The sequence below is a fragment of the Malus domestica genome, chromosome 15, assembly GCF_042453785.1.
Source record: "Malus domestica chromosome 15, GDT2T_hap1".
Classification (NCBI taxonomy): domain Eukaryota; kingdom Viridiplantae; phylum Streptophyta; class Magnoliopsida; order Rosales; family Rosaceae; genus Malus; species Malus domestica.
In genome coordinates, this window is record NC_091675.1 from 10,843,751 (window position 1) to 10,855,933 (window position 12,183).

The 12,183-nt window shown below is 34.8% G+C and overlaps 1 long non-coding RNA gene across 2 annotated transcripts; it reads left to right on the forward strand.

Annotated features, from left to right (window-relative positions):
• The first annotated feature begins 5,211 nt into the window (after positions 1 to 5,211).
• On the forward strand, positions 5,212 to 9,363 carry LOC103431368 (uncharacterized). Of its 2 annotated transcripts, none has more exons than XR_011575761.1 (3): positions 5,212 to 7,794; positions 7,900 to 8,430; positions 9,051 to 9,363. It is a non-coding gene; the product is annotated as an uncharacterized lncRNA (long non-coding RNA). The 2 variants fall into 2 exon arrangements; XR_528868.4 differs by having other exon boundaries at positions 7,900 to 8,017.
• Positions 9,364 to 12,183: the final 2,820 nt, after the last annotated feature.

The following is a 12,183-nucleotide window of genomic DNA, read 5'->3' on the forward strand; positions in this document are numbered from 1 at the left end:
ATCAGCTTACATTGAAAAAATACTGAAGCGATTTGGCATGGACAAGGCTTATCCACTTAGCACCCCAATGGTCGTTCGTTCTTTAGACGTTAAGAAAGATCCATTCCGTCCAAAAGAAGATGATGAACTGGTCCTTGGTCCAGAAGTACCATATTTGAGCGTAATAGGTGCTTTATTGTATTTAGCACAATGTACTAGACCAGATATAGCTTTTTCAGTTAACTTGTTAGCCAGGTACAGCTCTGCTCCAACAATTCGTCATTGGAAGGGAGTCAAAGATGTTCTACGATACCTTCGTGGGACAACAGATATGGGTCTTTTCTACTCAGACAAGCCCACAAATGAACAAATCCTTGTTGGATACGCCGATGCTGGTTTTCTCTCTGATTCGCATAAGGCCCGCTCACAAAATGGATATGTGTTCACTAATGGAGATACTGCAATTTCATGGCGATCAACGAAGCAAACGCTAGTTGCAACATCTTCCAATCATTCGGAAATAATTGCTCTACATGAAGCAAGTCGTGAATGTTCTTGGTTAAGATCAATGATCCATCACATCCGGAATTCATGTGGTCTACCTTCAAAGACAGACACTCCAACTGTCATCCACGAAGATAATGCAGCCTGTGTCGCCCAGATGAAGGAAGGATTTATCAAAGGTGATAAGACTAAACACATATCTCCAAGATTTTTCAGCGCACATGAGCTTCAGAAGGCTAAAGTTATTGAAGTCAGACAAATCCGTTCCAATGAAAATTTAGCAGACTTGTTCACCAAGTCTCTACCAAAGTGCATATTTCAGAAACTGGTGCAGGGAATCGGATTACGTCGGCTTACAAATTTAAAGAATGCAGAATCAGGGGGAGATCCAATTCAGGGGGAGCATCCATGATACATGCATGTTGTACTCTTTTTCCTTCGCTTAGGATTTTTCCCACTGGGTTTTTCCTATCAAGGTTTTAACGAGGCAACATAAGCATGCTCAATACCATCCGGATAAAGTTGTACTCTTTTTCCTTCGCTATGGTTTTTTTTTTCCCACAGGGTTTTTCCAAGCAAGGTTTTAATGAGGCAACTGATGTTGATATGTGGGCATCCAAGGGGGAGTGTTGTAAATAGTATAATAATGTATGCCCACATGCATACAGTAGACATATCATATGCTTAATAGTGTTTTTGTTTGTTTCCATGGTGATGCTCTATAAATAGAGCTTTACGAATGTTCAACTAAGCAGAGAGAAAAGGAAGAGAAAAATATCTAATAGTAATAATATACATTACTTCCTCTGCAACATCTTGTGTTGGTATAATACTCTGCAACTGCTTCGTTCCTGTCCCGAATAAAGGTTATCTCTCTATAACTTTTACATTTTTATAACAATATTATATTTTTTCATTGAAACGACATGTAATGATAAACTAAAGTACAAATACATACGTCTAAACTCAATTAACACTTTGTTTGGTTTGAACTTTCAATCGATAGACACAACTCACTAAACTTAATATATGTTTGTGAAGAAGTTGACGTTCCACTATAAAATTAATTGGCAATGTAGGGTGTAGCTTAACTTATAAGTTTATGCAAAGTTTCTCCTTCCATCAATATGTGTCTCATTCTCAACACGCTCCTTCACATGTGGCGAATTTTCAAGCATAACACATGGATAACACAACGGGATGACGTGGAACGTGTGTGACTGTTTGACTTCACACGTGGGACAATCTACTCTGATACCATGAAGAAGTTAAGGTTCTTTTATAAAACTAAAAATAATTGGTAATATAGGGAATAACTCAACTTACATATAAGTCTATGTAAGGTCTCATTCCATTAATGTGTCACAATTTAAGATGATGTCTAAGTTAGAACAAGAAAGTCAAGTTTTCATGCGTTCGCCAAAAAAAAAAAGTCAAGTTTTCATGCAAAAGACCAGCTCTTTTGATTCTATTTCATGACGAATCAATCTTTACGAAAACAGAAGTGGTACATCACATATTTTAATATAAATGATGGAAAATTTTATTTTTTAAGTTATTAATTTTTTAGCACACATGTCCTATCATTTGTTAATGACATGTGGTGTACCATCCTGTGTACCGATCACATTGAAAAATCTCTTCATGAGCATGACCATACTTTTCAGGCTTTACTGGTACATGAAAGTCCATTTGGCAAATATATAATAATAATAATAATAATAATAGCAGCGTATATGATCGGTTTGGAGAAGGAGAGATTCTATTTTTCAACTGATGACAGTACATAATAATCTAGCGGATGAACGGTGTATTACTTGAACAGGTCTTTTATGCAAAGGGGTTTCTATTTTTTTTTTAAATAGGGATTAGGTGTGAGGTTCACTTCACATCGAACTTTAACGATCCGAACCGTTTATTTTGTAAGTCTCGATTCATTTTTCATCCTTGCAAAAATTCAAATCAATCCGAAATCATTTGCCTATTTAATTATCAAGATAAAATTTCACGGTTTCTTATAAAACAAAGTATTCGTTAATTTCTTTGAACACAATTAGATGTCTTAAATATTTCCGATTTAGCTAATATTTTACAAGGATGATCTATGGGGTGTAACTTGAAAAATAGACGGTTCGGATTATTATAGTTCGATGTTATGTGGATCCCACAATTAATCCCTATTTTTATAAATAAAATAAAATAAAGTGAGGATCCCTTCTCTTAAAGATTTCCTTACTTGAAAACAAGATAATCATATATGTAATTGGTAGTGCTATTGTGACAATAATATTAGTTTTAAGTGTTTTTCTTTGATTTGAGAAGACAAATTTATATGACACGTGTGCACATTCAAGATAGCGTCTTATAGTCTTACTCTTTTAAGGTTCTCATTTTGAGAACATGTGAGAACCAAATGCATATTAGCCACAATATTATATTAGTTTAGATTCAAAGATATTTGACAATTTGATAAAAACAATAATAAAAAAAATAAAAAATAAAAGAGATTTGTAATGGTTAATTGTAAGATCCCACATCGCCCAGAAGAGTGATCCTTATATTCTCATCCCTACCTAGCACGATACCTTTTAGGAGCTCACTGGTTTCGAGTTCCATCGGAACTCTGAAGTTAAGCGAGTAGCGCGCGAGAGCAATCCCATGATTGGTGACCCATTGGGAAGTTTTCCTTAGCCACTTTAAATTTCATGGTCCATTATATATATTATGTTAATACTTTGCATTCTGAGTTAAATAATCCAAGAATATTGTCTTTTAACAGTTCTCATAACCCAATAATACTTAGCAAATTTTATATTACCTTCATTGTTAATAGTTAAAAATATCGTCCGTAAATTATTATTTCAATTATTGGAATGGTTGATAGGGATTTTTTACCACCTGCAAAAGTAGGGATAAAAACACTTAAAAATACTTGCAAGAGTACAAGATTGTCGTAGTATAGCAGCTCAAGCAAGGTCGTTTTCTGTAGGGATTGAATCAATAATTTATATTAAAACCAAATCTTAATTAATTATTTGAAAACAAAGTTTAGAAAAAGGTGATTTAATGACCTAAATTATTAAAAACGAATTTAATTAAAAACAATTAAATAAATTGGGAAAGTAAAGTAAACCAAAGAAAATAGTTTTGAAAATAAATTTAAGCAATAGGGTTTCGCCGTCACCTTAACAACAATCCTACGTAGTTCTTCCAATTACTTATGAATTACACATGCATATTTTGAAGGTTAGGTTTTCCTAAAGTATGCCCTACTTGGAACCTCCAACATAGAACGTATATCTAACATGCAACCCGTCCGTGGCGTCCAGATCGAATGTGAACATGCAAGACTCATTAAGTTTTGTGAAATTCTTTGAAAAACCATACAACCCTTAAGGCGTGTTGTCCATCCTAAGTAGTTACACATATTAACCACAAGAAGCCAGTGCCAATTCCAGGGACAACCCTCAGCCAGAATTGCATCAAATTACTTTTCTAAATATCCTAATGGTGGCCAATCATCGAGACAATTAGATACTTTAAAGCACATTGATTAATAATTCAAAACTTGCATGCATAATATCATAAGTAAATTAAAAAGAAACTACATATTCTTGCTAAGGCTCGTGGCCTCGCCCTAACAAACGAAACTAGTTACGAATAATCATAAAACAAAATATTATTAAGGACATAGATGGAAAACATCCTGAAAATAAACCTGAAAGCTCCAAAATAGTACGTTCTCCTCCTCCTTTAACCCTAATGGCTAAATATCTTATTTATACTAATGAAAAATAAAACCCTAAAAGGTCTTAGAATAAAACTAGGAAACATAATAAAATAATAAAACAGAAAATAAAAGGTTTCCTATTTAAACTGAAATTCGGACTTCTCAGAAAATTAGTCTTTTGACGGACCAAATTAACTCTGATTTGGTCTCAAAATGTTTCTTTTTAAATCTGAAGACGTCCCCTAAAAATTATCAGAAGGAATATTCTTCAAAATATGACATCTTGACCTCCAACATACCCAAAATGTCTAGAAATGTTAATATGGGAAAGTTGTGCGTTGGGCCTTAATTTCATTGTCATGGTCAAATGACTTGGTAGAAAAATCTGGAATTCTGATACAATCATCTTGAAAGACTCACGAACAATCTCCAATTGGGATCACTCCAAAATTCATCCGTTTGGTTACTTTTTGGTCCAGAGGAAGTCGAATGTCTAACATTGAAAATACATAACAAAGTATCAAAATTTTACCAAAATAACCAATAAATTAATACTAAGATTAGGGTAAAGTATAGGGTATAATATTGACTATCAAAATACCCCTAAACTTAGCTTTTTGCTTGTCCTCAAGCAAAATAAAACTAGAAAACAAAAATAAAAGCTAACAAACTTAAAAACTTTATTAAAACTCAACTAAGACAAAATTTCACTTTCAAGTTGCAATCCATAGAAGACGTTAAAAATTAGAACATCTGATCACTCATATATTTCATGCATTTATACTATCCATTTCTAAAGTCTTTGTGATGTTTTTGTGTTAAAATTGTGGTATTTTACCTTACCTTGTGTTAATGTGCAGTTAAATTTATTTTAAGATCAATTTCAATTAAAAAGAAGAAAAGAGAAGACACGGACAAAGGATGACAGAGAGGATGGCACACAGGAAGAAATGGCATGCGCATAACAGATAGAAAGAAAAGAAATAAAAATAATAATTAAAAATTAAAAGGCAGAAGACAGGAAGGAGTGGAAGGAAAAAGAAAAAAAAAAGAAAGATAAGAAGAAGTGGCGGGACAGAGAGACCGACAGAGTGGAGAGAAGAAGGGATGGCATGCGAACAGAAAGAATAAAAGCAAATGGAGCAGAAAGACAGCGCAGAGAGGAGAGAGGGCAGACTGGCAGCAGGAGAGAGAAGAGCACAATAGAAAATAAAAGGGGAAAAACAGAAGAGTGCGGTGCGGAGGAAGAAGCAGAAAGGCAGAGGAAAGGAAGTGAGGAGCAGAGAGCAAAAGGAACGGAGAGCTCGTCTTGCAAAAACGGGTGTCTTCTTTCTTTGTTATTTTTTTATGGATAATTTCTTATGTATTAATACAAGTATGTGTAACTAATTTATTTTGCTAGAGTGAGGCCATGAGCCGCAACATGATTACGTAGATTTCTCTTTCAATTGCTTAAGTGTTGTTAAATGCTTGCTTTGATATTTTTAATCTCTAAATTAAACTATCTATGTGTCTTGATGCTTGATCACCATTAGGATGTTTAGAAAAGTCATTAGATGCAATTTTGAACGAATGTCACGTTAAAATTGGTTATGCTTCTTATGATTGAGGATTGTAATTTCTCCTAAGGTAAATATCATACTCTTAGGGATTACATGGTTTAACAAAAGGATTTTCATCAAGATTAATGAATCATTCATGTTTATATTTAATCCAAATGTCATGGATAAATTGCATGTAGTGGTATGCGTTTTAGCTTGAATGTCACAAGTAAAACATACATAAGGAAACTCCAACCTTCAAAGAATAGGTATTTTCAATTATTTAAGCAATTGGAAGAGCTACGTAGGAGTGTTGGTAAAGGTTGAACTCTAGCATATTGTCAATCTAATTTTCTTAAATTAATTGTATTATCTTGAGTTTATATTTTTAATTGTTTTGTTAAGTTGAATCATCGTTCCTATAAGCAAACTCCCATTTTAGATATTTGTTTAATTCACATCCAATAATATTTAGTTTTGTTGAATTAGTGTAGTTCTTAGAGTTAACTAAGTTAAATACACAAAAGCTCATAAATTGTTTATACCAGTCCCTGAGGAGATCGACCTTGCTTGAGCCATTCTATACTACAACACTTGTTCTCTTGCAAGAATTTTCTATGGTTTAACCCTTTGTTTTACAAGTGGTAAAATCGCTATCAACATCTTTCCAAAAGTTCCAACGAATCGCACCAGAGTCTAAGCCATTTATAATCAATTAGAAAAGAATTCATGAACTTCCTTTGGTGTAAAGTGAATCAACATAGTTAATGAGACTTAACTAAAACTCTTACTTTTCGTCATTTTTATTCCACACGTACTAACTAACTATATATATATATATATTCTCTTTTTTTTTCCTTTTTTTTTCGAATCTCTTTTTATATTTTTATTTTTCTAGTAACAGTAGTAGTCGTGCAATGTTGGTTCACTTAAACTTTCGATCCAACCCATGTAGCGAGTTTTAGGTCAATGACTCCCAAACCATTAAGGCTTTAGGGCACTAGGTGTAGAACACCCCTAAGGACTTTACTTACTTGAGCTGAAAAAGCTACGAAACCAACTAACCACCCTACCCCATGCCAAAACTCTACCGTTTGACTCAAAAATCACTACTGATTAGGCAGGATTGGCCTGGTTACTAAGCAAAGTCTCAGGTGGAATAATTATTACTTTATTTATAACAAGAACTCATTTTACTTAAAACAAAAATTAAAATTAAACTTAGACTAAAAGTAAGTGTTGCAATTTCACTCCCCATAAACCATGTTGATGTGAATGTGCAAATTTTCAAAGTATAACTCATGAATTAGTGTCTAAGCAACAATAAATAAAAAAGATTCTACTATGGGATTAACTTTCACCATGTCCATTTGTTATAACGTTAAAGTAATCTATCGATATTAACTAAAAAAATGAAATTTTTTATTTTTTAATTCAACTCAAAAATTATAAATCTAAAATTCTATTTCCCCCCCTAAACTTAATCTCGACTCCTCCCCAGCCACTGTTCTCAAGGTGTGGAAAAAGAAACACATAAAGAAAGAATAAAGAAAAATGACCGACAAAAACAACTAACTAATCAAAGAAACAAACAGTCGACAAAAGATTAAAAAATATATAAAAAATAAAAAATAACAAGAATAAATAACAAAAACGAAAAGAAAAGGAACAACAACACCTGGGCTGGAAGTAGAAACTTGCTGCTTGATAATTTGATGGCCGAACAAAAAGCCATGAAGAGCCCACGTAAACAAAGAATGCACCAGCCCATTTCATCGAGAACCCAGGTAATACGCATGCCTTTGTCTGCCATCGCCATACCGCGAGCCCAGAGCCGAACGCTCCTCCACTAATTTTCTTTCATTGCTCTTCCTTTCATAAAAACCTTGGTTGCTGAATTCAAAACCAAAGCTTCCTCTCTAGAACTCTCAGATCCGAGCCACAACCCCCAAACTTAATCTCAACTCCTCCCCAGCCCCTGTTCTCTCATCTTCGTTCATCTTCTCGGCAGATTTCCTGTACCATTCCGACGCCACAGAGGTATGCCGCCATCATTTCCCCCATTTCTTCTCAATTTCTTCTTGTGACTTAGAATCAGAGTAAAATCGATACTAATCTCTCTTGCATGTTTGTGTCATGTGGTAGGAATCTCTTTTGGTAAATGAAGAGACCGTGAAAAATGAAGGAATGACGGAAAATCATAGATCCAACGGTCAAAATTGGGAGCGGAGATATCAAATATCTGCGGATCCGAGATTATAAGGTATACCGTATATATATGCCCTCTTTTTATTTTTATTTATTTTTATTTTTTATTTTTTTTACCTTCAAGCAGGAATTAGCTTGATCTGTGAATGTGTTATATGCGTATGTTGGTTTAAAATTGCTGAATATAATGAACTGTATGATTTTGGGCCTGTGTATCCGTGTATGAATATGATCTCTGCTTGCTCGTAATTTTCCTTTGTGTTTGTGCATGTTTCCTGATGGTGCATGTTGAGCAAAATTTTGCATGAAATCTGATCTGCGATATGCGGACCCTTTTGCACACTTGGATCCCCGATTGCAGAACCGTGTACTTAGAAATTTGTTGAACGATCCCTAATCTAATTTCATGGGAAAGAGTGTGAAGTAAGTGGATCCAAGTAGTGTAGAAGCTTCCAAGCAAACCCCACGGTACGCATTGCCGAATCTCAACTCATATTTTTCTTCGTATCGGCACTGCCTAATCCCATGAATGTAGAAGAATGGATGATGAATGTGCTGGGGTGAATAAATGTTGATTGCACACCCGTAGTTGAGATTAGGCCGAATCAGTTCCGAATGCAACATGCAAAGATCACACATTAAAAATCTAATTAGAATAAAATACTGATTACCAAAGAAAAATTGCTGTTTTTGTTTTTTTTCAGTTTTCTGGTTCTTTTTTTTTTTATTTTAATTTTTGTGATATAGACTAAAAGGAAGAAAATAAAATGGACGAAAATAAAAAGAAAAGAGTTTAGAAAAATTGGATTGGCTCCCACTAAGCGTTTTAGTTAACGTCAATAGCTAGACGGATTGGAATGAGGTTTGTGATCACGTCACTTGTTCTCTTAGAGTTAACCACTTCTTGATAGAATCATACGGCAACAGTAGATATGGAATGAGTTGTTGTTTATCAGTGGTTGAATTCTTTGTACTTGCCCTTCTATGTGAATGAATCTTTGTGATCAAATAGGATCCCCTCAATCGATGCTTGTGTTTTCCTTGAACTAACTTCAATCTTGTATTTAATACCCACAATTTTTGTATAGGTTGAATGTCTTGACGAAAGATTGGGCTGCTGTTAAGCTTTTTCTTCTTCCCGTTGTAGAATGTAGCCTGCTGGATGGACCTGCCCAGATTTGCTTTAAATTTGATGCCGTGTATGTGCTTTGTCATGTGAATTTCCAGATTCTGATTTGTTATAAATGTAAGGCATAGACAGTGGCTAGGATTATGCCATCTGTCCAAAGGGTGTGAAACTTAGTTAGATAGTTAGTTAGACAGTTAGTCTTTCATATAAGTCCATCGTTGTAATTACTTGAATACTAAGAAAGATCAATATTACAACTTCTCTCTCTAAAACTTCTCTCTCTCTTTATTTCTTGTACTCTGATCTTCTCCTTCGATCTTCCTCTTCCTACATTAACATGGTATCAATCGCCATTGTTGTTTGCGCTGTGTTCGTCGATCCTTCGACTGCTTCCGCTCATCTTCTTGGTTTGTGATTTGTTTTTCCTTTGTTGATCGTGTATTGCTGTATTCTTGGTCGATTTCTGGTATTCTCTTATTCTGTATTTTCTCGGGCTTCTACACTTCCCGACTACTTTCGTTCTGTGTCTATCAGTTTGTGCACACCAGGTATTTGTGATATTGCTTCTTTCACATTTCTATCTCCATTCTGCAAATATGATGGTGATGATCGCCGTTCAACTACTGGTTTGGTTGTCTTCTTGGGAAATAACCCTATTTCCTGGTCCTCCAAGAAACAACAAACTGTTTCTCGTTCCTCAACGGAAGCAGAATACAGGGCTATGTCTACTACCTCCGCTGAGCTTGATTGGATTCAGCAACTATTGGAATTTCTGCATGTCCAGCTTGCTCGTCCTCCAGTTCTCTTTTGTGACAACCTTTCTGCTATCGCCTTGTCCTTTAATCCGGTCCAACATCAACGCACGAAGCACATTGAGATCGATGTACATTTTGTGCGTGAAAGGGTTGCTCAGACGAAACTTTGTGTTCAGTTTGTCTCATCTCGCGAACAGTTTGCAGATATTCTAACTAAGGGTCTTAGTACTCCTCTTTTTCAGTCTCATTGTTTCAACCTCATGCTTGGATCATCCCCTCATGAGTTTGCGGGGGCATGTAAGGTATAGACAGTGGCTAGGATTATGCCATCTGTCCAAAGGGTGTGAAACTTAGTTAGATAGTTAGTTAGACAGTTAGTCTTTCATATAAGTACATCGTTGTAATTACTTGAATACTAAGAAAGATCAATATTACAACTTCTCTCTCTAAAACTTCTCTCTCTCTCTCTATTTCTTGTACTCTGATCTTCTCCTTCGATCTTCCTCTTCCTACATTAACTATAAACAACCCCTTGCAACACATCAGTTATGATGAATTCCGGCAGCCTCGTTTGTTTCTTTGTAGCCTCTTGATGTGGTATGTGTGGCATATAAACTTGGGCAATAAATGGTTCTGTGGGAATTTCAGGATCAGCATGTGCTTTTTCCTCCATTGGACACGAGTAACTGGTAGATTGCTCTTCAATTCTGGCGTTTTCCTGCATGAACTCATATCTCGTTGCACATTGGGGTGTCTGAATTACACACCATTCCTTTGAATCTTGTGGCACATTAGGCTGCTCAAAAGGTTGTTGAGTACCTCCCCATCTAAAACCAGGATGCTTTTTCAAATATGGAGCATAGTAATCAAAAGTGGGATCATTCCAACGCCAAAGTGACTCGTTCCTCATATTAATATGCTCCTTCACATAGTCTGGAAAATATTTCCTATCAGGGCATTGCAAAATTCCATGGGTATTTGAACAACAAAGGGCACAAATTGTAGGTTTAAATCCATAGAAGGCCTGTTTTGTGAAAGAAACCCATAAAGGTGGTCCTGGTGGTGGCTCTATCATTGAATTGCTCTCAAAATTAACAAGCCTACAAAAATAAAAATAAAATCAACAAGTAAATAAAAAGATATATACAAAAATAATTAACTAAGAATATGATAAACACAAATTATTTGAAACAATCCCCTGCAACGGTACCAATTTCTTCATAGGGATTTTTAGCACCTGCAAAAGTAGGGATAAAAACATTTAAAAATACTTGCAAGAGTACGAGGTTGTCGTAGTATAGCAGCTCAAGCAATGTCATTTTTCGCAGCGATTGAATGAATACTTTATATTAAAACCAAATCTTAATTTATTTGAAAACAAAGTTTAGAAAAAGGTGATTTAATGACCTAAAATATTAAAAACGAATTTAATTAAAAACAATTAAATAAATTGGGAAAGTAAAAAAAACCAAATAAAATAGTTTTGAAAATAAATTTTAGCACTAAGATTTCGCCATCACCTTAACAATCCTATATAGTTCTTCCAATTACTTATGAATTACACATGCATATTTTGAAGGTTAGGTTTTCCTAAAGTATGCCCTACTTGGAACCTCCAACATATAACGTATATCTAACATGCAACCCGTCCGTGGCATCCAGATCGAATGTGAACATGACTCATTAAGTTTTGTGAAATCCTTTTGAAAAACCATATAACCCTTAAGATGTGTCGTCCATCCTAAGTAGTTACACATATTAACCACAAGAAGCCAGCGCCAATTCCAAGAACAACCCTCCACCAAAATTGAATCAAATTACTTTTCTAAATATCCTAATGGTAGTCAACCATCAAGACAATTAGATAGTTTAAAGCACAGTGATTAATAATTCAAAACTTGCATGCATAATATCATAAGTAAATTGAAAAAAACTACATATTCTTGCTAAGGCTCGTGACCTCGCCCTAGCAAACGAAACTAGTTATGAATAATCATAAAACAAAATATTATTAAGAACATGGATAGAAAACATCTTGAAAATAAACTTGAAAGCTCCAAATATTGCGTTCTCCTTCTCCTTTAACCCTAATGGCTAAATATCTTTTTGGCTAAATAACCAAAATGGTCCCTAAGATTTGCATAACTCATCACTTTGGTCCCTGAGATTCCAAATCAATAAAGGTGGTCATCGAGATTGTCCACCATCCATCATTTTGGTACTTCCGTTAAGTGTCTCAGAGCTCTTGGCCAGAAGTTTGGGCAATTTTCAAAACTTCATAACTCAATCGTTTCTTAACCAAAGTTGACCCATAATATATCAAAATGAAGATATGAA